The 26,541-nt window shown below is 43.9% G+C and overlaps 1 protein-coding gene across 1 annotated transcript in view; it reads left to right on the top strand.

The window, feature by feature from the left end:
• The first annotated feature begins 1,880 nt into the window (after positions 1–1,880).
• MGAT5 (alpha-1,6-mannosylglycoprotein 6-beta-N-acetylglucosaminyltransferase) overlaps positions 1,881–26,541 on the top strand; it is an 89,701-nt gene continuing 65,040 nt past the window's right edge. The window contains exon 1 of the mRNA XM_073647293.1: positions 1,881–2,119. The gene's annotated coding sequence lies outside the window, so the exon portion shown is untranslated. The remainder of the gene's footprint in view (positions 2,120–26,541) is intronic.

The following is a 26,541-nucleotide window of genomic DNA, read 5'->3' as shown; positions in this document are numbered from 1 at the left end:
GCGCAGCGTTGCGCACGCGGGAGCTTACCCGGAGCCGGATCTGTTGAGGGTTGTAGTCTCGTGGCGGTGACCCGGTCCGTGCCCAGGGAGTCAGACTAAGTGGCGCTGTATTAGCGGTAGATGTTGGACGACTACGCCACCCGTTGAGTACAGCTAAGGAGCTGCTGCTGCAGGGCAGACCGCTGAGGCCGGTGGTAGGATTATGCAGCGTGATAGTATAACCCCCAACGGGAGGGGTATGGCCTCAGGGCAGCCGACGTGGATGATGGGGGGTAGCAGGAACCACTCGGAGACGGTACGGTGTAGTTCAGGGTCTTTACTGGTGACAAAGATAGACCCTCCCGGAGTACTGGCTAGCGATTGGGGCCTGGTCAGTCCTTGAGCAGATGGGATCTCCCCTGGCCAGGCGGAGTTGTAGGCCTCCCAAACTAACTGTACTCTTCTGGCTACCTTGCTAGAGGCGGGTATAAGTAGCCCACGTCCGAGTGTACCGTGTGGTGCTCACCCGTATGGCCGGTGACTCGGGGCCTTCTAGTAGCTTCCGCTCCACGACGGCGGTGCTGGTCCCACGCGTGTGACCGTGCCTTCGGGTTTCTTGGCCAGAGGACCTGAAATCCCCTGCCGGTCGGTTTCTGCTGCTGGATAGGAGTTAGTCCCCACAGCCTCGGACTCCGGGTCCGGTGATAGCTTCTCAGTCAGGGCGAGCTCTGCAGCTGCCAGCCCCTGACTCCTTGTAGCACTGCTCCCACAGAGCTCCTGTTGTTTCTTCCTATGCTGCTTCTCTTCTCTACTTCTTCTCTACTCTCTAACCCTGCCTCAGCCCTAGGTTTATATAGGGGAAGTTCTTCCCCTCCCAGGACTGGGCAGGAGGTGTGGCATGCACAGGATCCCTGACCAAGAGACCTCCCACCTGCTCTCAGACATAACATTGCCGTTACTGTGGAAACCAGACCCCTGGGGTGCCACAAAAGCATCTCCCTAGCAACCAGCCGAGCCATAGATGACAGCTGTTACTATGGAAGTACCTCTATAGCAACCAGCTGAGCCATAGATGACAGCTGTTACTGTGGAAGCACTTCCCTAGCAACCAACTGAGCCATGCATGACAGCTGTTACTATGAAAGCATCTCCATAGCAACCAGCCGAGCCATGGATAACAGCTGTTACTATGGAAGCATCTCCCTAGCAACCAGCTGAGCAATGTATGACAGCAGTTACTATGGAAGCCCTTCCCTAGCAACCCAGCTCTCTCAGATTACTCTATGGCCCTATGTACTGCAGTAATTGAGGGAACAGAAAAGGGGCAAGCCCCGTCCTCTGTGCGGCCCAGCATAAAGCACGCATTTAGGCGGCTGTCTACACGTTTACAGATGCATCACCGGCCATTTAGCTTTGCACTTTCATACACCCTGTTATACATCTGAATGGACGGCAACGTATGTAGCACACAGGCTGCTTCTCTGTGGCCGTCCCGGGAGCCAGGACACCACACCACACACACACACCACACACACACACACACACACACACACACACACACACACACACACACACACACACACACACACACACACACACACACACACACACACACACACACACACACACACACACACACACACACTTCCTTCTGCCCTTCACACATTGAATGAGCTCAGCTTCACAAAGGCAGACTACAACCAGCAGCGAGCCCCGCCCATCCTGCTGTGATTGGTTACAATCCCGCCGTCTCTCGTTGTCATTGGTTTTTCCTTCTGTCAATCTGGCTGTCAGAGTCTACCATCTAGTTGTGTTAGTAGGGGGTGGATTGATGCGCTCCTGCGCTCTGCACGCACAGGAGCGCGTTTTGTTGTTGAGCGCTCCCCTCTTGTGTGCTCTTGGTTCGCTCTCACACTGGTGTGAGGTGTATTGGTCCCGCCCTCGCTCGCCCTAGCGCTGTGCAGGGTATGAGGACGCAGGGTGGCGTTGATCACTCTGTTGTCGGGGATTGTTCGGCTCCGGACAGATGGGCCATGGAGGCGACGGCCACTGCGGATCGTGATCGCTGCACCCCTGGGAGGAGCGCGCTCTGCAGGGAGAGGATGCGACAATATCGCCCCGACGTGCCAGCGAGCAGCAGGTAACCGCTCCGCACAGACCGCTGCCCGCACAGGAGCGCCACCCTGCGCCGGAGAGCCGGGCACACCGGGCCGAGAGCATTCCTGACCCTGCGGCGCCCTGTGCCCGCTGTCACCCGACACACTGGCCTGCACTGCCCCCATAATCAGCACAGCCCCCATATCACACTGCCCCCATAATCAGTATAGCCCCCATATCACACTGCCCACAGCACTGCCCCCATAATCAGCACAGCCCCCATATCACACTGCCCCCATAATCAGTATAGCCCCCATATCACACTGCCCACTGCACTGCCCCATAATCAGCACAGCCCCCATATCACACTGCCCAATGCACTGCCCCCATAATCAGTATAGCCCCCATATCACACTGCCCCATAATCAGCACAGCCCCCATATCACACTGCCCACAGCACTGCCCCCATAATCAGCACAGCCCCCATATCACACTGCCCCATAATCAGCACAGCCCCCATATCACACTGCCCACTGCACTGCCCCCATAATCAGTATAGCCCCCATATCACACTGCCCCCATAATCAGTATAGCTCCCATATCACACTGCCCACTGCACTGCCCCCATAATCAGTGCAGCCCCCACATCACACTGCCCCCATAATCAGTATAGCCCCATATCCCACTGCACTGCCCCCATAATCAGTGGATCCCTCATCACACTGCCCACAGCACTGACCCCATAACCAGTGCTGCCCCTATATTGCACTGCCCACAGCACTGCCCACATAACTAGTGTAGCCCCCCCCCCCCATATACTGGCTTTACTCCTGTCCTTGCATAGGGACACTGTGCAGCTCCCCCCATTACACTGCACACTACCCCCCAGTCAGTGCAGACTCCTCTATCGCTGTACACAAAAGCCCGCTGCCGCTTCCCTCCCCGGCCCGCTGACCCTATAACAGGTACAGACCTCTGTCCCATTGTTCTGCTGTATGACTTGCGTCCCCCGACTCCCTCCACTTCCATACCTGCTCCCACTACTGTGACCCTCCTGCATAAAAAACAAATTCCCTTTCACTGGACCGAGCCGTCCACCTGTCTCCTGAGTACAGTCACTGACCCCACACCTGCTGTCACCCCCTCCCTGCTGCCGATGCACACGCTGCGGGGTCAGGATGTTCATGTTTGCAGCCAGGTATCTGCAGGACAGTCTGCAGGGGTCCAGATGATTGATTGTGGACCCCACTGCCCAGAGATTTCTCAGTTGATGCGCTGAGTCAGGGGGAAAAAAAATCACTTCTGTTGCAAACTCTATAAGTCAGTGGGAAGTTTACCTGACTGTGGGGTCCTGGGGGATCCTCAGGATATTCTGTATATGTGGGATGGATGTCGCCCCTCTTCGGGGGGATCCCGGGCAATTTATGGCTCTTCTGTTTACATGGTTCTGCCCGATGGTAGCGCTGATCCGTAAGGTGAGATTTGCCGGATGCCCTTGGATCACATTTTGTTTTTTTTCATATAACTTATAGGTCATGTTCCCACTGTTAAAACTGCCGCGTCCCCCTGTGAGTATCTGCACCAGAATACACAACAGCCGTCTGCTCTGATTAATACTTTTTTGCAGTGTTTATCCCCTTTTTTCAATGTGTTTTTGGTGCAGATTTGACAGTGTTTTTTAGGAACTCCGCACGGATTCTCCACTTAAAAAAGTGATTGCATTTTTACGAACACCTCATAAAAAAAACGCTCCAAAAAACCCTCAGTTGAACGGGGTCTTGAAACACACGATTAGCACTTTGCGTGAACTGGAAGAGTTTTTTTTTTTTCTGCTCCAAAAACTACCTGAAAAATCGCTCAAAAAAACGTTTTCTAATTGAAACCCACTTTTCTGGTCATGTGTTCAGTCTTGGAGATTTTTTGGAGCCCTGTCCTTTCTCTGAAACGACTAATGATGGAATCTGCTGGACACTGCCCAATCAGAAGGCTGCAAAGAAAGAGTCAGGAAACGAAAAGCTTCTTCCAAAAACTCCCAAAGAAGTTGCTTTGTCACTGGAAAACTTTTTTTATGCTATGTTCACATGTTGAATTTTGCAGCATTTTTCTGCAGGCAAAACTGAGCAGGTAAAGAAGCTGCTTACAAAAAGCAGGTTTTGGTGCGTGTTTTTTTTTTTTTTTTTTGTGCAGATTCTGTCATTTGTCTGCAGTACTTTAATAAAGTTAGTTTTATTCACCGAAAAAGTAGCAAAAAAACATGGTTGCATTTTTTTGTAGCATATTTGCACTCCTTGTTTTCTATGGGTGAAAAAACGCTGAAAAAGTTCACATGCTGTAGATTTAAAAAAGCGCTGCAGTTTTCCAATTGTCAGAGAAAAAAAAACGTGTGGGCATCAGATTTCTGAAATCTTATAACCTTTGCTGGTACTGTAAAGAGCAGCTATTAACTACCTGGGAACACACCATTTTTGGGCACATGTTGTGTATTTGCAGTAGATTTTTCTGCAGCAAAAGTGTTAGCAGGAAAAACGCTGCGTAAAATAGATGCCTTTTTGATAGTTTTTTTTTCTTTACTTGCGTTTTCCCCCCATTCATTTGAACGGGTGAAAGAATTGACGTGCCCCAGATCTGAAAACGCATTGATAGCTAAAGGCTATGTGCACACACGTTGTGTTTTTTATTTTCTGCACCAAATCTGCTCATAACTTTTTCCTGGCAGGAGATTATCTGCGTCAAAAAACGTGCATATTTGCTGCGTATTTTGGTGTGTATTTTTGACCACCCATTACTTCCTATGGGTGAAAAACGTAGCAAAATACGCGACAAAATACATGTCACTTCTTTCAGCGTTTTTCTAAAAACTGAAAATACGCAGCAAACAAAAAAAGCAACGCGTGGGAACAGTGAATTCTGGTTTCTCATACACTTTGCTGGTACTGCTAGACGCAGCTGAAAATTTACATAAAAATCTGCTGCAAATACGCAGCAAAAAAACGACGTGTGTGCACTTACCCAAAATCTGCAAGGAAAAAAAAGAAGCAGCGTGAGATTTCAGAAATCTCATTCCCTTTGCAGGTACTGTAAAACACTGCGTGCGAACAAGCCCCAATGGTGGTTTCCATGTACATATTATTATAGGATGTTGTAACTGCCTCCTGTCTGATCTTGCACTCACCCCATTTAACCGGCGGGTGATGTATATTCTATTCTACCAGCCCATTTAAATTGTAGGTGTTTAGCCCAGAAGTGACATGTTCTGTCCAGAGTTATAGGCTTGTAGCCCAAGAGAGGCATGTAGGCAAAGTAGTACCCATCAGATGGGAGGTCACCTTGCAGCTGTTGATGGGCACCCATGAATTGGCCAATTTATGCGCTAAGAACCTCCATTTTTTTTGTAAGTAAAGCTTACGGAGTAATAACACAGTTTAGATTTAAATGTTTTTATTGTCTTTATGTATCTTGTATCTATATAAGTATATAGATACAAGAGGCGTAAAGACAATAAAAACATTTAGGCTGAGTTCACACGATGCTTTTTTCATGCTTTTCCGCTGCGTTTTTGCAGTTGCGTAAATGCCGCGGAAACGCACGAAAAACGCATGGTAGAAGGGCAGCAATGTTCCCCAATTGAAATCCGCATGTGCTGTGCCCATGATGCGGATTTTTCCGCAGCGTAAACGCTGCGCTCAAAAATCCGCAGCATGTCAACTAATTTTGCGGAAACGCTGCTTTTTTGGCGCCATTGACTTGCATTAGACCGCATGGAATCCGCATCACTGTATATGTTGATGCGCTTTTCATGCGGTCTAATGTGCGGATGGTACCCGGGTGTGGATGAGAGGACTCTCATCCAGACCCAGGTACCATTAAAAAAAAAAAAAAAAAAAAGAATAAAATAAAAAATATATACATACTCACCTTCTGACGGCCCGCGCAGCGCTCCTGCTTGGTTCCCCGCACTTCGTGGTTGAATGAAGAAGGACCTTCGCTGACGTCAGAGTCATGTGACGGGTCACGTGACGCTGACGTCGGCAGGTCCTTCAGTCTTCACTGCCAGTAGCCGGGACCGAGCGAAGCCGGACACCGGGGGCCATCAGAGGGTAAAGTATATATTTATTTTTTGACATTCACACACTATATAAATCCATGCCGGCTGCATGGATTTATATAGTGTGAAGTTGACAAGCACTTTCCAAGTGATGCTAAAATCGCTTGGGAAGTGCTTGTCAACCCGCATGCGGAAATGAAAGTGAAGACCGCTTCATTTCCGCATGGCCCTGGCAGGAAACCGCATGTGCAATCCGCATGTGCAATCCGCATGTGCAATCCGCATGTGCAATCCGCATGTGCAATCCGCATGTGCAATCCGCATGTGCAATCCGCATGCGTTTTTTCCTGCCAGGGAGATGCAGAAATGCTCAGGAAAAAATCCTGAGCATTTCTGCATCGTGTGCACATACCCTTAATCTAAACTGTGTTATTACTCATAGAGATATATAGAATCTATATCTGCTCAAAAAAATAAAGGGAACACTCAAATAACCCATCCTAGACCTGAATGATGAAATCTTCTCATTGAATACTTTGTTCTGTACAAAGTTGAATGTGCTGACAACAAAATCACACAAAAATCATCAATGGAAATCACATTTATTAACCAATGGAAGCCTGGATTTGGAGTCACCCCCAAAATTTAAGTGGAAAAACACACTACAGGCTGATCCAAATTTGATGAAATGTCCTTAAAACAAGTCAGAATGAGGCTCAGTATTGTGTGTGGCCTCCACGTGCCTGTATGACCTCCCTACAACACCTGGGCATGCTCCTGATGAGGCTGAGTATTGTGTGTGGCCTCCACGTGCCTGTATGACCTCCCTACAACACCTGGGCATGCTCCTGATGAGGCTGAGTATTGTGTGTGGGCTCCACGTGCCTGTATGACCTCCCTACAACGCCTGGGCATGCTCCTGATGAGGCTGAGTATTGTGTGTGGGCTCCACGTGCCTGTATGACCTCCCTACAACGCCTGGGCATGCTCCTGATGAGGTTGTGGATGGTCTCCTGTGGGATCTCCTCCCAGACCTGGACTAAAGCATCCGCCAACTCCTGGACAGTCTGTGGTGCAACGTGACGTTGGTGGATGGAGCGAGACATGATGTCCCAGATGTGCTCAATCGGATTCAGGTCTGGGGAACGGGCGGGCCAGTCCATAGCTTCAATGCCTTCATCTTGCAGGAACTGCTGACACACTCCAGCCACATGAGGTCTGGCATTGTCCGGCATTAGGAGGAACCCAGGGCCAACCGCACCAGCATATGGTCTCACAAGGGGTCTGAGGATCTCATCTCGGTACCTAATGGCAGTCAGGCTACCTCTGGCGAGCACATGGAGGGCTGTGCGGCCCTCCGAAGAAATGCCACCCCACACCATTACTGACCCAATGCCAAACCGCTCATGCTGAAGGATGTTGCAGGCAGCAGATCACTCTCCGCGGCGTCTCTTGACTCTGTCACGTCTGTCACATGTGCTCGGTGTGAACCTGCTTTCATCTGTGAAGAGCACAGGGCGCCAGTGGCGACTTTGCCAATCCTGGTGTTCTGTGGCAAATGCCAAGTGTCCTGCACGGTGTTGGACTGTGAGCGCAACCCCCATCTGTGGACGTCGGGCCCTCATACCACCCTCATGGAGTCGGTTTCTAACCGTTTGTGCAGACACATGCACATTTGTGGCCTGCTGGAGGTCATTTTGCAGGGCTCTGGCAGTGCTCCTCCTGTTCCTCCTTGCACAAAGGCGGAGGTAGCGGTCCTGCTGCTGGGTTGTTGCCCTCCTACGGCCCCCTCCACGTCTCCTGGTGTACAGGCCTGTCTCCTGGTAGCGCCTCCAGCCTCTGGACACTACGCTGACAGACACAGCAAACCTTCTTGCCACAGCTCGCATTGATGTGCCATCCTGAATGAGCTGCACTACCTGAGCAACTTCTGTGGGTTGTAGAGTCCGTCTCATGCTACCACGAGTGTGAAAGCACATCCAACATTCAAAAGTGACCAAAACATCATCCAGAAAGCATTGGTACTGAGATGTGGTCTGTGGTCTCCACCTGCAGAACCACTCCTTTATTGAGGGTGTGTTGATAATTGCCAATAATTTCCATCTATTGTCTATTCCATTTGCACAACAGCTTGTGAAATTGATTGTCAATCAGTGTTGCTTCCTAAGTGGACTGTTTGATTTACTTGGAGGTATATTCTGTTGTTTAAGTGTTCCCTTTATTTTTTTTTTTTAGAAGAATCAACAACAAGTGGGACACAATCGTGAAGTGGAACGAAATTTATTGGATATTTTAAACTTTTTTAACAAATTAAAAACTGAAAAGTGGGGCGTGCAATATTATTCGGCCCCTTTACTTTCAGTGCAGAAGTTCTGTGCGGATCTCTGAATGATCCAATGTTGTCCTAAATGACTGGTAATGATACATAGAATCCACCTGTGTAATCAAGTCTCCGTATAAATGCACCTGCTCTGTGATAGGGTATGTGCACACGATGCAGAAATGCTCAGGATTTTTTCCTGAGCGTTTCTGCATCTCTCTGGCAGGAAAAAACGCATGCGGATTGTACATGCGGTTTCCTGCCAGGGACATGCGGAAATGAAGCGGTCTTCACTTTCATTTCCGCATGCGGTTTGACAAGCGCTTTCCAGGCGATTTTAGCATCACTTGGAAAGTGCTTGTCAACTTCACACTATATAAATCCATGCAGCCGGCATGGATTTATATAGTGTGTGAATGTCAAAAAATAAAAAATAAATATATACTTTACCCTCTGATGGCCCCCGGTGTCCTGCTTCATCGGTCCCGGCTGCGAAGACTTTAGGACCTTCCGACGTCAGCGTCACGTGACCCGTCACATGACTCTGACGTCAGCGAAGGTTCTTCATTCAACCGCGAAGTGCGCGGGAAGCCGGCAGGACGCAGCGCGGGCCGTCAGAAGGTGAGAATATATATATTTTTTATTTTATTCTTTTTTTTTTAATGGTACCTGGGTCTGGATGAGAGTCCTCTCCTCCACACCCGGGTACCATCCGCACATTAGACCGCATGAAAAGCGCATCAACATATACAGTGATGCGGATTCCATGCGGTCTAATGCAAGTCAATGGCGGCAAAAGAGCAGTGTTTCCGCAAAATTAATTGACATGCTGCGGATTTTTGACCGCAGCGTTTACGCTGCGGAAAAATCCGCATCATGGGCACAGCACATGCGGATTTCCATTGGGGAACATTGCTGCCCTTCTACCATGCGTTTTTCATGCGTTTCCGCGGCGTTTACGCAACTGCAAAAACGCCACGGAAACGCATGAAAAACGCATCGTGTGAACTCAGCCATAGTCTCAGGGATCTGTTTCAAGTGCAGAGAGCATCATGAAGACCAAGAAGCACACCAGGCAGCGCCGAGATACTGTTGTGGCGAAGTTTAAAGCCGGATTTGGATACAAAAAGATTTTCCAAGTTTTAAACCTCTCAAGGAGCACTGTGCAAGTGATCATATTGAAATGGAGGAGTATCAGACCACTGCAAATCTACCAAGAACCGGCCGTTCCTCTAAACTTTCATCTCGATCAAGGAGAAGACTGATAAGAGATGCAGCCAAAAGGCCCATGATCACTCTGGTTGAACTGCAGAGATCTACAGCTGAGGTGGGAGAGTCTGTCCATAGGACAACAATCAGTCTTACTCTGCACAAATCTGGCCTTTATGGAAGAGTGGCAAGAAGAAAGCCATTTCTCAAAGATATCCATAAAAAGTCTTGTTTGAAGATTGCCACAAGCCACCTGGGAGACACACCAAACATGTGGAATAAGGTGCTCTGGTCAGATGAAACCAAAATCGAACTTTTTGGCCACAATGCAAAACGATATGTTTGGCGTAAAAGCAACACAGCTCATCACCCTCAAAACACCATCCCCACTGTCAAACATGGTGGTGGCAGCATCATGGTTTGGGCCTGCTTTTCTTCAGTAGGGACAGGGAAGATGGTTAAAATTGATGGGAATATGGACGGAGCCAAATACAGGACTATTCTGGAAGAAAACCTGTTGGAGTCTGCAAAAGACCTGAGACTGGGACGGAGATTTATCTTCCAACAAGACAATGATCCCAAACATAAAGCAAAATCGATGTGCAAAACTGATAGAGACAATACCCCAAGCGACTTGCAGCTGTAATCGCAGCAAAAGGTGGCGATACAAAGTATTAACTCAAGGGGCCGAATAATATTGCACATCCCACTTTTCAGTTTTTAATTTGTTAAAAACGTTTAAAATATCCAATAAATTTCGTTCCATTTCACGATTGTGTCCCACTTGTTGATTCTTCCCCCAAAAATTAGACTTTTATATCTTTATGTTTGAAGCCAGAAATGTGGCAAAGGGTAGAAAAGTTCAAGGGGGCCAAATACTTTCACAATGCAGTGTGTGTATATATGTATATGTATGTATATATATATATATATATATATATATATATATATATATATATATATATATATATATATATATATATATATATATATATATATATATATATATATATATATATATATATATATATATATAATTAGTACAGACCAAAAGTTTGGACACACCTTCTCATTTACAGATTTTTCTGTATTTTCATGACTATGAAAATTGTACATTCACACTGAAGGCATCAAAACTATGAATTAACACATGTGGAATTATATACTTAACAAAAAAGTGTGAAACAACTGAAAATATGTCTTATATTCTAGGTTCTTCAAAGTAGCCCCCTTTTGCTTTGATGACTGCTTTGCACACTCCTGGCATTCTCTTGATGAGCTTCAAGAGGTAGTCACCGGAAATGGTTTTCGCTTCACAGGTGTGCCCTGTCAGGTTTAATAAGTGGGATTTCTTGCCTTATAAATGGGGTTGGGACCATCAGTTGTGTTGTGCAGAAGTCAGGTGGATACACAGCTGATAGTCCTACTGAATAGACTGTTAGCTGTTTTTTTCTTGCCATAATACAAATTCTAAGTAAAGAAAAACGAGTGGCCATCATTACTTTAAGAAATGAAGGTCAGTCAGTCCACAAAATTGGGCAAACTTTGAAAGTGTCCCCAAGTGCAGTTGCAAAAACCATCAAGCGCTACAAAGAAACTGGCTCACATGAGGACCACCCCAGGAAAGGAAGACCAAGAGTCACCTCTGCTTCTGAGGATAAGTTAATCCGAGTCACCAGCCTCAGAAATCGCAGGTTAACAGCAGCTCAGATTAGAGACCAGGTCAATGCCACACAGAGTTCTAGCAGCAGACACATCTCTTCAGCAACTGTTAAGAGGAGACTTTGCGCAGCAGGCCTTCATGGTAAAATAGCTGCTAGGAAACCACTGCTAAGGACAGGCAACAAGCAGAAGAGACTTGTTTGGACTAAAGAACACAAGGAATGGACATTAGACCAGTGGAAATCTGTACTTTGGTCTCAGGAGTCCAAATTTGAGATCTTTGGTTCCAACCACCGTGTCTTTGTGCGACGCAGAAAAGGTGAACGGATGGACTCTACATGCCTGGTTCCCACCGTGAAGCATGGAGGAGGAGGTGTGATGGTGTGGGGGTGCTTTGCTGGTGACACTGTTGGGGATTTATTCAAAATTGAAGGCATACTGAACCAGCATGGCTACCACAGCATCTTGCAGCGGCATGCTATTCCATCCGGTTTGCGTTTAGTTGGACCATCATTTATTTTTCAACAGGACAATAACCCCAAACACACCCCCAGGCTGTGTAAGGGCTATTTGACCAAGAAGGAGTGATGGGGGGCTACGCCAGATGACCTGGCCTCCACAGTCACCAGACCTGAACCCAATCGAGATGGTTTGGGGTGAGCTGGACCGCAGAGTGAAGGCAAAAGGGCCAACAAGTGCTAAGCATCTCTGGGAACTCCTTCAAGATTGTTGGAAGACCATTTCCGGTGACTACCTCTTGAAGCTCATCAAGAGAATGCCAAGAGTGTGCAAAGCAGTCATCAAACCAAAAGGTGGCTACTTTGAAGAACCTAGAATATAAGTCATATTTTCAGTTGTTTCACACTTTTTTGTTAAGTATATAATTCCACACGTGTTAATTCATAGTTTTGATGCCTTCAGTGTGACTGTACAATTTTCAAAGTCATGAAAATACAGAAAAATCTTTAAATGAGAAGGTGTGTCCAAACTTTTGGTCTGTACTGTGTGTGTGTGTGTGTGTGTGTGTGTGTGTGTGTGTGTGTGTGTGTGTGTGTGTATTTTCAATTAGTTGTCATATTAATATACATAAATGCACTCATTCCGATAACATAAGGGTGCACACACGTTATAGGTGTGTGTGTATTTCTATCTATATATCTCTATCTTCACACTTTACAATATTATATATTATGTCTATTTACATTAATAAGATTGTCAGCTAATTAAAAACAGTTTAGTTGACAACCTTATTAATAGACATAAATATTCACATTATATAATTTTATTTATTTTTAAACTGGTCGACCAAACTTTTTAAATGAAAATATCAATTAAAAATGAAGTGTCTATTTGTTCTCGCCCCGGGTATTTTTGGATGTGTTATTTGCATTGCTGTTTTTTTTGCTCCAGCAGAAGTAATTTTTAACCCTCCGGTGTTTGCACAGCAGCCAAACCATGGGGCCGGTTCTCTCCGTCGGCAGCCGGTGTATACAGGTGGGGCCGGTTTGTGGCTGGTTTTCAGCCTGTATGACGTGAACGTCTTTATTTCAAAATAGAATTATTCACATCTAACGTCTCCATTAACACGCATCAAAAAAAAAAGTTACAGGTCTTGGAAGATGGCGGCACAATCAGGCCTTTCAGATAATCAGATTTCCTTGTCCCTTTTGCTGCACAATGAAGGGTGTAAAAAGAAAGAAATCACATTTATTGTATTTATTTCACTTTATTTGCTCCATTTCATCACATTTGGATTTTTTTCCCCGGTTTCCTGTATACATTGCATGCACAATGTCAGATAAATTAGTTTGTTTTTTACTTTTCGGATGAGGGCGACTCTCGATGTTGTGCACAGGTCTCTAGAAGTAGGAAACACCTGGTATAGTCTGATGCCAGTCCTTCCCCTGGCGAGGGCAGTGCCCGACACCGGCATATTAATAATCATTCAGAAAGGACATGACACATTGTGATCTGTCCTCGGAGCGGCCAGGTGATGCCCATAAACTTTGGGCAGGAACATCGCTGTCTTGGGGGCAGTCAGACTCTACAGGTGAGGCCGTGAATTCTGGGATTATTGACTTTTTGCCTGGATGGACGGTGCTTGATTTTATTTTGCTTTTTTTTTTTTTTTTTAAATTTTATAAGATAAGATGAAAATATATTCACAGGGGGGAGGAATTTTACCAATACTGGTTGCAGCAGGAAACCTGTGGTTGTCGACTCCTGGAAATAGCATCTATTTCTATGCATTATCGCCCTGCGGTTAGTGAGGTGTATGTATCTCATGAGATGCGTCTCCACCCAAACACAAAAGACGTAAATACTTTTATGTGCGTCTGTCCTAAATTGAATCGTTAGATCTTAGATTTTCTCACTTGTCAGTACTTTAAGCCTTAAAGGGGTTTTCCTGGATTGCGTCTGGTATTGCATCTTGGCTCCTTCAAATTAAAGGATTATTTCCCATCTTCATGGATGGCTGTCGTCAGATAGAGCTGGTAGAGTCGAGCATTTTTGCAATTTACTGCTTATTAAAATTTGCAGCCGTTCTTAAGATATTAATGCTTTTCTTTTGTTTAAAGCGCGTTGCCTAGGAGACTGACCACCGCTGCTGTCCAGCTTGTAAACACTGTGCTGAAGCTGACTGCGGTTAGGAGGTATCCTTCGATCCTGGCCAGCTTCAAATCAGTGTTTACAAGCTTATTAGAAAAGGACTTGTATGCACGGCGCATGCTCTGCTGTCTAGCAGTGGTGGTCTGCTTCCAAGGCAACGAGCTGTAAACAAAGGGAAAGTGTTAATATCTCAAGAAGGGCTGCAAATTTTAACAAGCAGTAAATTGCAAATGTGTTTGTATTCATCCGCGCTATCTGGCAATACCCATTTATGAAAAGGGGAAAAATCCTTTAAATAAGGTACAGCTGCAGTACCTGACACAACCTAAGGACAGGCGTGGAGCTGTTTTGGATGCAAGTAGTTATGAGTTCCTTAAAGAGAAACCCTGTTGATTCTATATGGTTTCCCTTGTAGTAATGTGGAGTTCTGCATTACCGAAGGGTCCTGGATGTCCTAGAACAACAAGGTAATATTCTGTTTTATGTTACGGATTTATAATTGAAGGACAACTCCACACAAATCTTTAAAACAGTTGACTTGTACTAGTGAGGTTAAAAATGAAAAATGCTCCTTTTGGCTAACTCTTTGGAGACTTCTTTTTGCTACTTTAAAAAAAAAAAGTAAGTTGAAAAAAAAAGGGCTGAAGTACAACCGCACAAAAAACAGGCAAACACATAGAATAGACTTGGGGAGGGAGGGAGCACAAGGTAGAATTATAAGATGTTAATGAAAAATTGGTGAAAAACGCCAAAAACTAGGAAAAGAGGAAATGTAATAAGAGTAATGTATGTACACAGTGACTGCACCAGCAGAATAGTGAGTGCAGCTCTGGGGTATAATACAGGATGTAACTCAGGATCAGTAATGTAATGTATGTACACAGTGACTGCACCAGCAGAATAGTGAGTGCAGCTCTGGGGTATAATACAGGATGTAACTCAGGATCAGTAATGTAATGTATGTACACAGTGAGTGCAGCTCTGGGGTATAATACAGGATGTAACTCAGGATCAGTAATGTAATGTATGTACACTGACTTCACCAGCAGAATAGTGAGTGCAGCTCTGGAGTATAATACAGGGTGTAACTCAGGATTAGTACAAGATCAGTAATGTAATGTATGTACACAGTGACTCCACCAGCAGAATAGTGAGTGCAGCTCTGGAGTATAATACAGGATGTAACTCAGGATCAGTAATGTAATGTATGTACACAGTGACTGCACCAGCAGAATAGTGAGTGCAGCTCTGGAGTATAATACAGGAGGTAACTCAGGATCAGTAATGTAATGTATGTACACAGTGACTGCACCAGCAGAATAGTGAGTGCAGCTCTGGGGTATAATACAGGATGTAACTCAGGATCAGTAATGTAATGTATGTACACAGTGACTGCACCAGCAGAATAGTGAGTGCAGCTCTGGGGTATAATACAGGATGTAACTCAGGATCAGTAATGTAATGTATGTACACAGTGAGTGCAGCTCTGGGGTATAATACAGGATGTAACTCGGGATCAGTAATGTAATATATGTATACAGTGACTGCACCAGCAGAATAGTGAGTGCAGCTCTGGAGTATAATACAGGATGTAACTCAGGATCAGTAATGTAATGTATGTACACAGTGACTGCACCAGCAGAATAGTGAGTGCAGCTCTGGGGTATAATACAGGATGTAACTCAGGATCAGTAATGTAATGTATGTACACAGTGACTGCACCAGCAGAATAGTGAGTGCAGCTCTGGAGTATAATACAGGATGTAACTCAGGATCAGTACAGGATCAGTAATGTAATGTATGTACACAGTGACTCCACCAGCAGAATAGTGAGTGCAGCTCTGGGGTATAATACAGTATGTAACTCAGGATCAGTGCAGTATAGGTACAGTACAATGCAGAGGTAAGCAAATATAAAGTTGATTTTTAATTTTTTTGGGGGAAAGGGATGGAAGTATTTGTCAACAGTAATGTCTGGAGATTTGTGAAATCTTCTTTAAAGGGGCTGGAAAAACTCTTAAAGTGCCCACAATCAAAAACACAAGACCTGTTCTCCAGCTTTGACTCTCCGGTTTGCGGTCGGCAGTGATCAGTCTCTTTCCAAGGCTTTAGTAATCAGATTTCTTTTGTAGCTGATTGCTGACCTTCTTCTGCTTATTCTGTAGTTTTTATTGTAATATTTTACTCTCTTGGATAAATGTTTTCCTATGGATTTTGTAGAGCTGTTTGTTGCCTTGTCACAGACGTATTTCCTTCTAGCGGAGTTCACGGACACTATACACCAGCTCGCGGATCACTCCCGTCAGGGGCTCATGTGCCGTCCTGCAAGGATTTTTCCATGTGAAATTACAATCTGCACGGATTTACAACAGAGAGTGCTTGTGCGATCCTGACGTTACCGCTGCTCTAATTTAAAGGGACAAACCTTATTTATTTAACCAATTGCAATTTGTCACGCTCTTTATTACCAGAAGGTGGACCCCTCCTACTATTGGGCTATATACCGCAATTGCCGAGCCGTACACTGCAGGTTGTGAATCTCTCCGGAGTGTGACACTCGAAAGTTCTTTTTGAATTAAATTCACTTAGAAAGCCGAAGGCGTTACATGGCGCCACTCTGAGACTTAAAAGACTCGTCCTACTGGGAGCGAACATTGCTGAGGGGAAGCGGGCGCTGCTGCCATCCTCCAGGTAGGAGACGGGGAGAACGCACATCCTCTTGTGCCCAGCTCCTTTTACTTACACCCTCCGATTTTTAATTTTTTTTTTCTAGTAGAAAGTCTCGTGTCTTCCGATTTAACCATTTCAGATGCCATTTATATGGCTTTTTCAATATATACTGTTTTCCAATGATGCTTCCATATGGGACGGAAAAATCCTCAGCATGTCGAATGCGCTGCCAGTCTGCTGCTAAATCTTCACACAACATTGCACTGTTTTGCTGCAGCAAAAAAATGACATTCTGCGGATCTAAACATCTGCACAGGTAAATTTCCGTGCAAAAAGAAAATAAGATATGAATTTTATTTTTTATCTGTATGGCTGGCATTGTAAGTTGCTGCAGATTTTCTACGTGCAAAACCGTCCACAAAATGCACATATTTTTTTTTTTTCCTGTGGATTTGCTTGCTCAAATTGTTGTGGCGTGGTCCAGTAACAGCATAGTGAATGAGACTTCACGGATGTGAAATCTGCAGCGTGTCAATTTTTACTGCGGATAGCCCGTAATGCAAAGAATGAAATACGCAGCAAATCTGCATCGGTATTTACTGCTGCGGATTTCATTTTTTTGTTTTTTTTCTCTACTGCTGAGATTCGGAAGCAGAAAGGTCCCATAGGAAATTGTTCATGTTTTTGGTTGCAAATCTGCAATGATATAGGGATTGCTGATCCTGTAATCTGCTGTGGAAAAAATCACAGCATTTCCTCCACGGCTGAACATGTCGCGAACACTATTAAATTGCAGACCTTTCTTCCTTATCACTGTAAAAAATAGATTTTTTCTTTTCAGTAGCTTGTGAAAGCTGTGAGAGAAGCCCGGTGGGAACCATGAAGGCTATATATCCGCGCGGCACAGAAATACTGTGAATTTCCTGTCTGGATTTGCAAGCAGAAAATCAGCAGCGGATTACAACAAATCTCACGGTGCTGAGTTTTTCCGCATGGAAATTGACCTGCGATGCAGATTTTGAAATCCTTTTAATTCCTCTTCTGATTTTTTACGGATCCCTTGTTAGTTTATTTGCAAATCTGCAGACTGATCGCCAAGTTTCTCAATCAACCGGATTTGCAGCCTATTTTTCTATCCTACTACTAGCTGTCACCCACTTTTCTGAAATATGACACTAAACCAAATAGCTTCCGAGAAATTTGGGTGTTGATAATTTTGGCTGGTATTACAGCATTTTTATCAAAAGAATTCACACTTTTGTGCTGCAAGCATTGCTTCAAGTAGAGAGTGGACGGGAAGTCCTACAGGGAGCGCGGCGATACATCATGTTCTTACAGGGCGGAGGCTTCTGAACTTTTGGTACAACCACCGGAGCATATAATATGATTATGGATGATTTCTTTGTGCTGTCATGTTTTTGTACTTTGTACAACCAACACAAAAGGCCCTTTCTTAGATTTGCGTAATAATTACACCTTTTTGACATGAATGTAAACTGAAGGTATACGTGGCAGTCAAGCACAATTAATCTGTCCTGTAATTTCTAAATCCTAGTTTGACACTTTTTTTTTGGGCTAAAAATCTGAAATCTCAGAACCAGAAGCGGAGGCTTAAAGGGATTGTCCAGGCTTTGAAATCATGGCTGCTTTATCCTTGAAACAGCGCCACCCATGTTTCTGGGTTGCATCTCATATTGCAGCTCGGATCCATGAAAGTAAATGAGGACCCGCAATACCACACACAACCTGTAGACATGGGAGGCGCTGTTTTGGAAATCCTAAACAGAGCATAGATCTGGATGCATTGCTAGTACATAAAACTACTCTGAACGTCCAGATTTTTGCTCACCCCCCCCCCCCAGCGCCTTAAAACGCTGGGATGGAGTCTGCAAAGACCCTGTGTAGGCTGCAGCTGCAAGAGAGGGAATATGTTTGTCTGACTTCATGGCTGCCCTCTCCAAAGAGAAGGTGGAGAGGGTTTGCTGTGATGCCTGTCTTCCTAATCACTGTACGCTCGCCACAAGCGCTGTGGATACAGTTTAGCTAGCGGCAGTGTTGCTTTCTGTTCCAGTCCTGGTGATCACATGATCGTCAGGTGCCGCGCATATTGCCTGCTCTATTTTCCATGTTGCCAGGAAAATGAGAAATAAAAAAATATATATAATATGTAAATTAAATTGATGTAGACTGTGCAAAATGCAAATAAAACCCACCTCTAACATAAACTGTTTCTTCTAGCCCGCCCCCGAGGACCAAAAACGAAGTAGTGCTTATATAGAAATGTTTGCACCAGAAATGAATAGGCCATTTATTTAAAATATATTTTTAGTGGCATTTTGTGATATGAAGGAGAAAAGGTATAGTGAGTGGTTTTCTGCCTTTTCCCTTCCCTTTTCCTTTTCCCTTCCCTTTTCCTTTTCCCTTCCCTTTTCCTTTTCCCTTCCCTTTTCCTTTTCCCTTCCCTTTTCCCTTTCCCTTCCCTTTTCCCTTTCCCTTCCCTTTTCCCTTTCCCTTTCCTTTCCCCTTCCCTTACCTTTCCCCCTCCCTTACCTGTCCCCTTTCCTTTTCCTTTTCCCTTTTTTTTTCTCCCCCCCCCCCTTTCCTTTTTTTTTTTCCTTCCCCCCCCCCCCCCCCTTTCCCCACCCCCCCCTTTCCTTTTTTTTTTTTTCCCTTCGCTTTCGTTTCAGGAAACCTTTTTTTTCCATTTTTAGACTGTTTTAGAAGGCAACAATGACGCCAAACTTGTTTCTCCTGGCCAAACCAGTCCTGAATTTAATCTGCAGGGGTCAATTTACAAAGTTGGAATTCGCTTGATTTTACACCATGATTACAATGTATGTGAACCATCTTGACAATGCCACTTAAGATGTCACGCCTATATATGTATATATCTCCTTCCCCCTGGGTTAGACCTGCTGAGACTTGCTTGTCTACAGTCCCATACACTTCATCGGAGGATATATTCGTCCTTTGATGCCGCGGACGTCTGGATATCAGATAACCCTTCCCTCCTAGTTACTGTATTAACTTTTAAGTAAGTGCTAATTCTTGGACGAGCTGCTTAGTTTTACATTTTAATGTTTTTGAAAAGCTGCTAAAATAACATCCAAGCTTCCCCTGGACCCGGCCCCAGCGCTGGAGAGGAACTTGACAGATCTTGTGTGACTTCAGACATGGATTGATTCCTGTACAGGTTCCGTCTGGTGACTTTTGGGGTTTTTGTCCGGATCTGGCTGCTCTTGCATCTTTCCTTGAATTATTCTGATAGAGAAGTTTATTGCCCAACGATTTCTCATTATTTCTGGCGGTGACTCACAAGTCCGACCAGTTTGTAATCGTTTAGAAAGCCGAAGTTCCCCCCTATTAAGAAAAAAAAAAATTCAAATGTTTTTGAATCATCTTGGCAGACAAGTATTTTTTTGCTGCAATGTATTTATTTAAAGAACATGTGGATTTTGCCGTTTTCTTTTTCCACTATTTTTTTTTTCATGCGTATTTATTTATATCATGGATTGTTGCTATAGGGGTTTTCTTTATTTTTTGTTACTTTTCCACTGCAAAAACTAAAGTAAACAAAACCCATGTTTGCTCACAAAAAAACAAGCTAAAGAATTTCCATGATGCTTTCTTTAATGCAAGCAGACTTGAAGCTTCTTCCTTTTTTTTTTTCTTTTGTATTCTGGTAATTTTGGTGTGAACCCGCAGCAAACAACTGTGTGAACATGCCTTATGGCTTTTTTTTTTTCCAGGTTTCCTCATATCCTGAATGTTATCAGATGCAAATATCTGTGTAATTTCCTCTACTTCCTAAGCAGTTTACCATTGCAAAGAGTTTTTTTTTTTTTTTCTTTTTTTGGGGTTATGTAGCCAATTCTGCAGTCTTCTGTTCTTGGCCTGTATGCATTGAAAACTGATCCTCTGTTATTCCTCTTGAAAATGTATAAATAAGTTGACCAGTAGGTGGGATTGGCCATTAAACTTAATAAAATTAATTATAATCAATTAAAAAATCTCCGACTGCCAAGTCTTTACATGTCAGGAGGGCTGATGGATCCTCTTTAAAGAGAACTAGTCTCATGCAACCTGCATCTCTTATCCGTGCAGCTGGATGAGATCTGTTTAAGACCACGGCCCCACTATCAGTATTTGGTCTGTATTCGGTCAGTGTTTTTTCTCAGGAGCGGGAGACAAAACCAGGAGTGGGTGATAAATGCGGAATTGGTGACTTGTTTCTATTATACAGTACAGACCAAAAGTTTGGACACACCTTCTCATTTAAAGATTTTTCTGTATTTTCATGACTCTGAAAATTGTACATTCACACTGAAGGCATCAAAACTATGAATTAACACATGTAGAATTATATACTTAACAAAAAAGTGTGAAACAACTGAAAATATGTCTTATATTCTAGGTTCTTCAAAGTAGCCACCTTTTGCTTTGATGACTACTTTGCACACTCTTGGCATTCTCTTGATGAGCTTCAAGAGATAGTCACCGGAAATGGTTTTCACTTCACAGGTGTGCCCTGTCAGGTTTAATAAGTGGGATTTCTTGCCTTATAAATGGGGTTGGGACCATCAGTTGTGTTGTGCAGAAGTCAGGTGGATACACAGCTGATAGTCCTACTGAACAGACTGTTAGCTGCTTTTTTCTTGCCATAATACAAATTCTAAGTAAAGAAAAACGAGTGGCCATCATTACTTTAAGAAATGAAGGTCAGTCAGTGCGAAAAATTGGGAAAACTTTAAGTGTCCCCAAGTGCAGTTGCAAAAACCATCAAGCGCTACAAAGAAACTGGCTCACATGAGGACCGCCCCAGGAAAGGAAGACAAAGAGTCACCTCTGCTTCTGAGGATAAGTTTATCCGAGTCACCAGCCTCAGAAATCGCAGGTTAACAGCAGCTCAGATTAGAGACCAGGTCAATGCCACACAGAGTTCTAGCAGCAGACACATCTCTACAACAACTGTTAAGAGGAGACTTTGTGCAGCAGGCCTTCATGGTAAAATAGCTGCTAGGAAACCACTGCTAAGGACAGGCAACAAGCAGAAGAGACTTGTTTGGTCTAAAGAACACAAGGAATGGACATTAGACCAGTGGAAATCTGTGCTTTGGTCTGTGGAGTCCAAATTTGAGATCTTTGGTTCCAACCACCGTGTCTTTGTGCAACGCAGAAAAGGTGAATGGATGGACTCTACATGCCTGGTTCCCACCGTGAAGCATGGAGGAGGAGGTGTGATGGTGTGGGGGTGCTTTGCTGGTGACACTGTTGGGGATTTATTCAAGATTGAAGGCATACTGAACCAGCATGGCTACCACAGCATCTTGCAGCGGCATGCTATTCCATCCGGTTTGCGTTTAGTTGGACCATCATTTATTTTTCAACAGGACAATGACCCGAAACACACCTCCAGGCTGTGTAAGGGCTATTTGACCAAGAAGGAGAGTGATGGGGTGCTACGCCAGATGACCTGGCCTCCAGTCACCAGACCTGAACCCAATCGAGATGGTTTGGGGTGAGCTGGACCGCAGAGTGAAGGCAAAAGGGCCAACAAGTGCTAAGCATCTCTGGGAACTCCTTCAAGATTGTTGGAAGACCATTTCTGGTGACTACCTCTTGAAGCTCATCAAGAGAATGCCAAGAGTGTGCAAAGCAGTCATCAAAGCAAAAGGTGGCTACTTTGAAGAACCTAGAATATAAGACATATTTTCAGTTGTTTCACACTTTTTTGTTAAGTATATAATTCCACATGTGTTAATTCATAGTTTTGATGCCTTCAGTGTGAATGTACAATTTTTATAGTCATGAAAATACAGAAAAATCTTTAAATGAGAAGGTGTGTCCAAACTTTTGGTCTGTACTGTGTGTATATGTATGTATGTATGTATGTATGTGTGTGTGTGTGTGTGTGTGTGTGTGTGTGTGTGTGTGTGTGTGTATATATATATATATATATATATATATATATATATATATATATATATATATATATATATATATATATATATATATATATATATATATATATATATATATATATATATATATATATATATATTGTGTTCGTGCTTCCAGCAATGGTGGAATTTTCTTTTTTTTTTTTTTATTTCACCCCACTACCGATTTTCAGTACATTTTAAGGTATAATGATTTGTGTCATCAAAACTAAAACTTGTCCACCAATGAAAGATGTCCTTGTACGGCGATGATGAAGGAAAAATAAAAAAGTTATGGCTCTTGGAAGAAAATGCTATAAAACGAAAGCACAAAAGTGAAAATTGGCGGACACTGGCAGTAGTTATCCTAGAAAATACCGATCGTACCGTGGCGTCCGTCTTCCCATCTATCTTGTGGTCGATGTTTCAATGTCGGCAGAGTTTTATGGCCGGGATCACGCAGATTATTGCGCATTGTGTGAACAATGAGGGCAACATATCCCGGGCTGTCATTCATGGTGTTTATTGTGGTGACATATTACTTATGTGAACCTATTCTGTAGCGTCTCGCCCTCTTATCAGCCTCGTGCGACAGCTTCAGGTCGTGTAATCTCGGCTGCCAGCTCCTAGCTTATCTGGGACATTACCCCGCTCCTTTTGTTGGGGGCCGCAGCGTGGGGCGCCGCTGTGTACTCAGCTGCCGCACAGCACTGAACGCTTCAGATTGACTTGTCAGGAATATTGATTTACACATGGCAGCTGGGCTAATATTTCACACCACCTGGGAGCCCTGTCCCCGCTCCGAAACTCTTCTCATTCTTTGTAGTCATTGGATATTTTTTTTTTGTATGACAATTGTTACGAAATTTATTTTTTTTTCTTCTTCTTTTGACATACAGTAGATTTGCTGCAATTGGTAAATTATTTTTTAAAAAAAGCAGATTTTATTCTTTAGGTCTGTCTGTTCATGGGCACAGACTCGCTAACTATTTCACTAATGCTTCATATTTACTATTGCTGGAAAAAAATCCCAAATCAGGAAAAAAAACCAGCAAATCCGCCATTGTTTTTGCTTTTATGGCGTTCATGGTGTGGTAAAAATGACTTGGCTTTGTAATTCTCCAGGTCAGTATAATTCCGCATAACTTTTTTTTTTTTTTTGCATTTTGGTTTGTATCAGTGCCATTTTGGGGTATATAAAAGTTTTTAATTGCTTTAGATTTCATTTATATGAGGTGGGGTGACAAAAAATGGCAATTTTTCTTATGTCAATCTCATGGATTAAATGATTTGATAGATCAGACTTTACTGAATATGCTTTTATTTCTTAATTTATTTCTGAATTGGGGGGGGGCAAGGGGTTCAAAATTGTTTATATATTTAAATAGTAATATATAGAAATTAATGTGCTTTTATTTTATTATTTAGTCCTCCTCTCCACTCTGGGAGACTTAAACCTGCGATCGTTTGGTCACTTTTTTGCTATATGTTGAGATATTGCAGCAAATATTACAAGTCATGGTCTCCTATGAAGCTCACTCAGGAGCACCAAGATGGCGGCAACAGGCCCCTTGACTGTCATGGCAACCCATCAGCACTATTGCCTGAATGGATGCTACAGCTGGTGATGGCGATCGTTGTTAAGAGGTTTCCAAACACCCACAGCCTCTCCGTGACCGATTTTGTCATGGTGGAGGAAGACTGTTTTGGTTTCCCATAGCAACCAATCACAGTGCAGCTTTCATCTTACCTGACCAGTTTACAAAATGAAAGCTGAGCTCTAATTGGTTGCTGTTGGCAACAAAAACAATTACTTTTTTTCTGACAGGTTTGAGGCCTAATGGTTTTTGCCCATGGGGAAACAAAAGATAATGGGCCTCAGTTTTCCAAACTGCTGTTGTTGCCCATAACAACCAACCAGGGCTCTGCTTTCATTGCGCCAGTCTTTGCTGACATGGCTACAACTACAGTGTGTGATTGGCCGAAGTGGTCACGACATCAACATTGCAGCTACGGCATGAAGGCCATTTTCACATGTCTGATATTCATGGTCTGAATATCGACCTCGATGTTCAGACTGTCCGCGTGTCTCCTCAGTCATAAACGAGATATGATGTCCGCTCGGAGACCCTCAGCCGCTCCGATCAACGTGTTCGGTACCCGGACCAGGAATATCGGACAAGTGAAACAGACGTAGGGCTGATTTTTGTTTTTTATCTTTAAAAGCTGGGTGTGTATAAAGTTAAAAATGGAAGACCCCTGTAAGACACGCACCTTTTTATATAAGACACGCATCTTGAGGAAGACACCCCTTCTTTTCACATGAGACTTAAAGGGGTATTCCTATCCCAATATGTAGTAGGTGTAACATTAATAATATTCACAAATACCTCCAATTAGAAATACAGTATAGTTCTTCTGATTCGCTACGCCGCTTACCCCATGTGCAGGGCATTGCATTAGCTTAGATATCCATGGTTACGGCAACTGTCACTGAGTGGCCATAACCATGGATATCTAAGCTACTGCAATACCCTGCACATGGTGTATGTGACATGGCTAATAAGGGGAACCTGACTACATTTCTAATTGGCGCTATTTGCTAATGTTATTACACCTACTATGTTTTTTTTAGCATCTTGGAGATGGAAATACACCTTTTTAAATCAATATTTTAGCAGTAAAACTAAATATAGCAAAAATGTCAAAATGCAGCACGTTTTCTGCCTGGGCGCCGTTCGTAACATGGTCTGTAATTTTATTAAATCTTCTCCAGTTTTTTTTATTTACATAGCTGGGTTTTTGCTGCAGTTTTTTATCGGAGCGTCTAAGCTCTACAAGCGTCGTTATCCTGCTGTATTGTCACAGGAAGGAAATGTGGTCGCTTACATGGCGCAATCTGTGCTCGCTCAAGAGATAGAACATGCATACATATATACTGCATATCTCTTTACTATTTTTATAGTATACACGTGTATATATTTTATCACTTTTGTCCATTTACCCCTTTCCATACTCCCCTTTCCAAACTTTCAGGGAATTCACCCCAAAGGGAAACGCGTCACTTCTAGATATGAACTGAATGGAAGAAGTTGGCACGTGATGGATCTGACATTATTTACCGTAGACGAGTGCATTATGCCACTTCTTGGGTTTGTGTTGTCCTGTGTGTTCAGTCACTATGGGGCGTCCTATGTCCCCCGGTTCAAGCAGTTTAGGTCCCTTTCCCCTTCTGCTCCTCTGCTGGGACAATATCCATCAACCATTGGGCATACATTTGTGAATGGACTAATTGTCAGCGCTTATTAGCGTAGAATTGCTGAGCTGAGAAGCGCTATGGGTGGAAGACGTTACTTACGCCTTAATCTTGCTGTGCTAGCTTTCCCCCCCTTCCAGCCTGTGTCTTGTGACGAGTTTGTTTTTATACATGCTTGGATTTCCACTAAATATATGCAAAAACTAACTACGCTTTACCACCCTCCTTGCTAATAGGTTGTGTCCCTGTGCCATGAGCATTGATTATACCAGCCCATTTGACAAAGGAATGGTAATACTAGTTGGTCAATTTATGCATACGCTTCCAGGAGGAACAACAAAGTGCAAAGTTCTATGAAAGGATGCTTTGGAATTTCCTTATGGGGAGTGTAACTTTTTATTGACAGTGCATGTAAGGAAGTTGAAGTAGAGTGGTCCTTCCTAACTAGCGCCAGTAGGGGGGCTCTATTTAAAACTTGTCTGTGGACCCATTCTGCCCTTTTCTCTATCCGCACACGTATTAATGCATCTGTTCTTTAGATTTGTGATCACTGTGTACAAGCCAGCCCCCGGCGATTGACTGAGAAGGGGGCTGGCTTGGCTACTGACATGAGCCAGAGAGCCAGTCCCCTTCACACCCAGAACTGGTCTCGTGCTGACACAGGAGACGGCCACTTTTGTTGAGCATGTAACCAACAGTGGAGCTGGAGAATGGGGGCTTCCTGACTATTGGGGAATCTGGCATAATTGAAGTA

The sequence above is a fragment of the Phyllobates terribilis genome, unplaced genomic scaffold, assembly GCF_046119375.1.
Source record: "Phyllobates terribilis strain yellow unplaced genomic scaffold, ASM4611937v1 Scaffold_9__5_contigs__length_417890890, whole genome shotgun sequence".
Classification (NCBI taxonomy): Eukaryota; Metazoa; Chordata; class Amphibia; order Anura; family Dendrobatidae; genus Phyllobates; species Phyllobates terribilis.
Note: the sequence above shows the minus strand (reverse complement) of the source record. Positions and strands in the feature narration are given on the sequence as shown.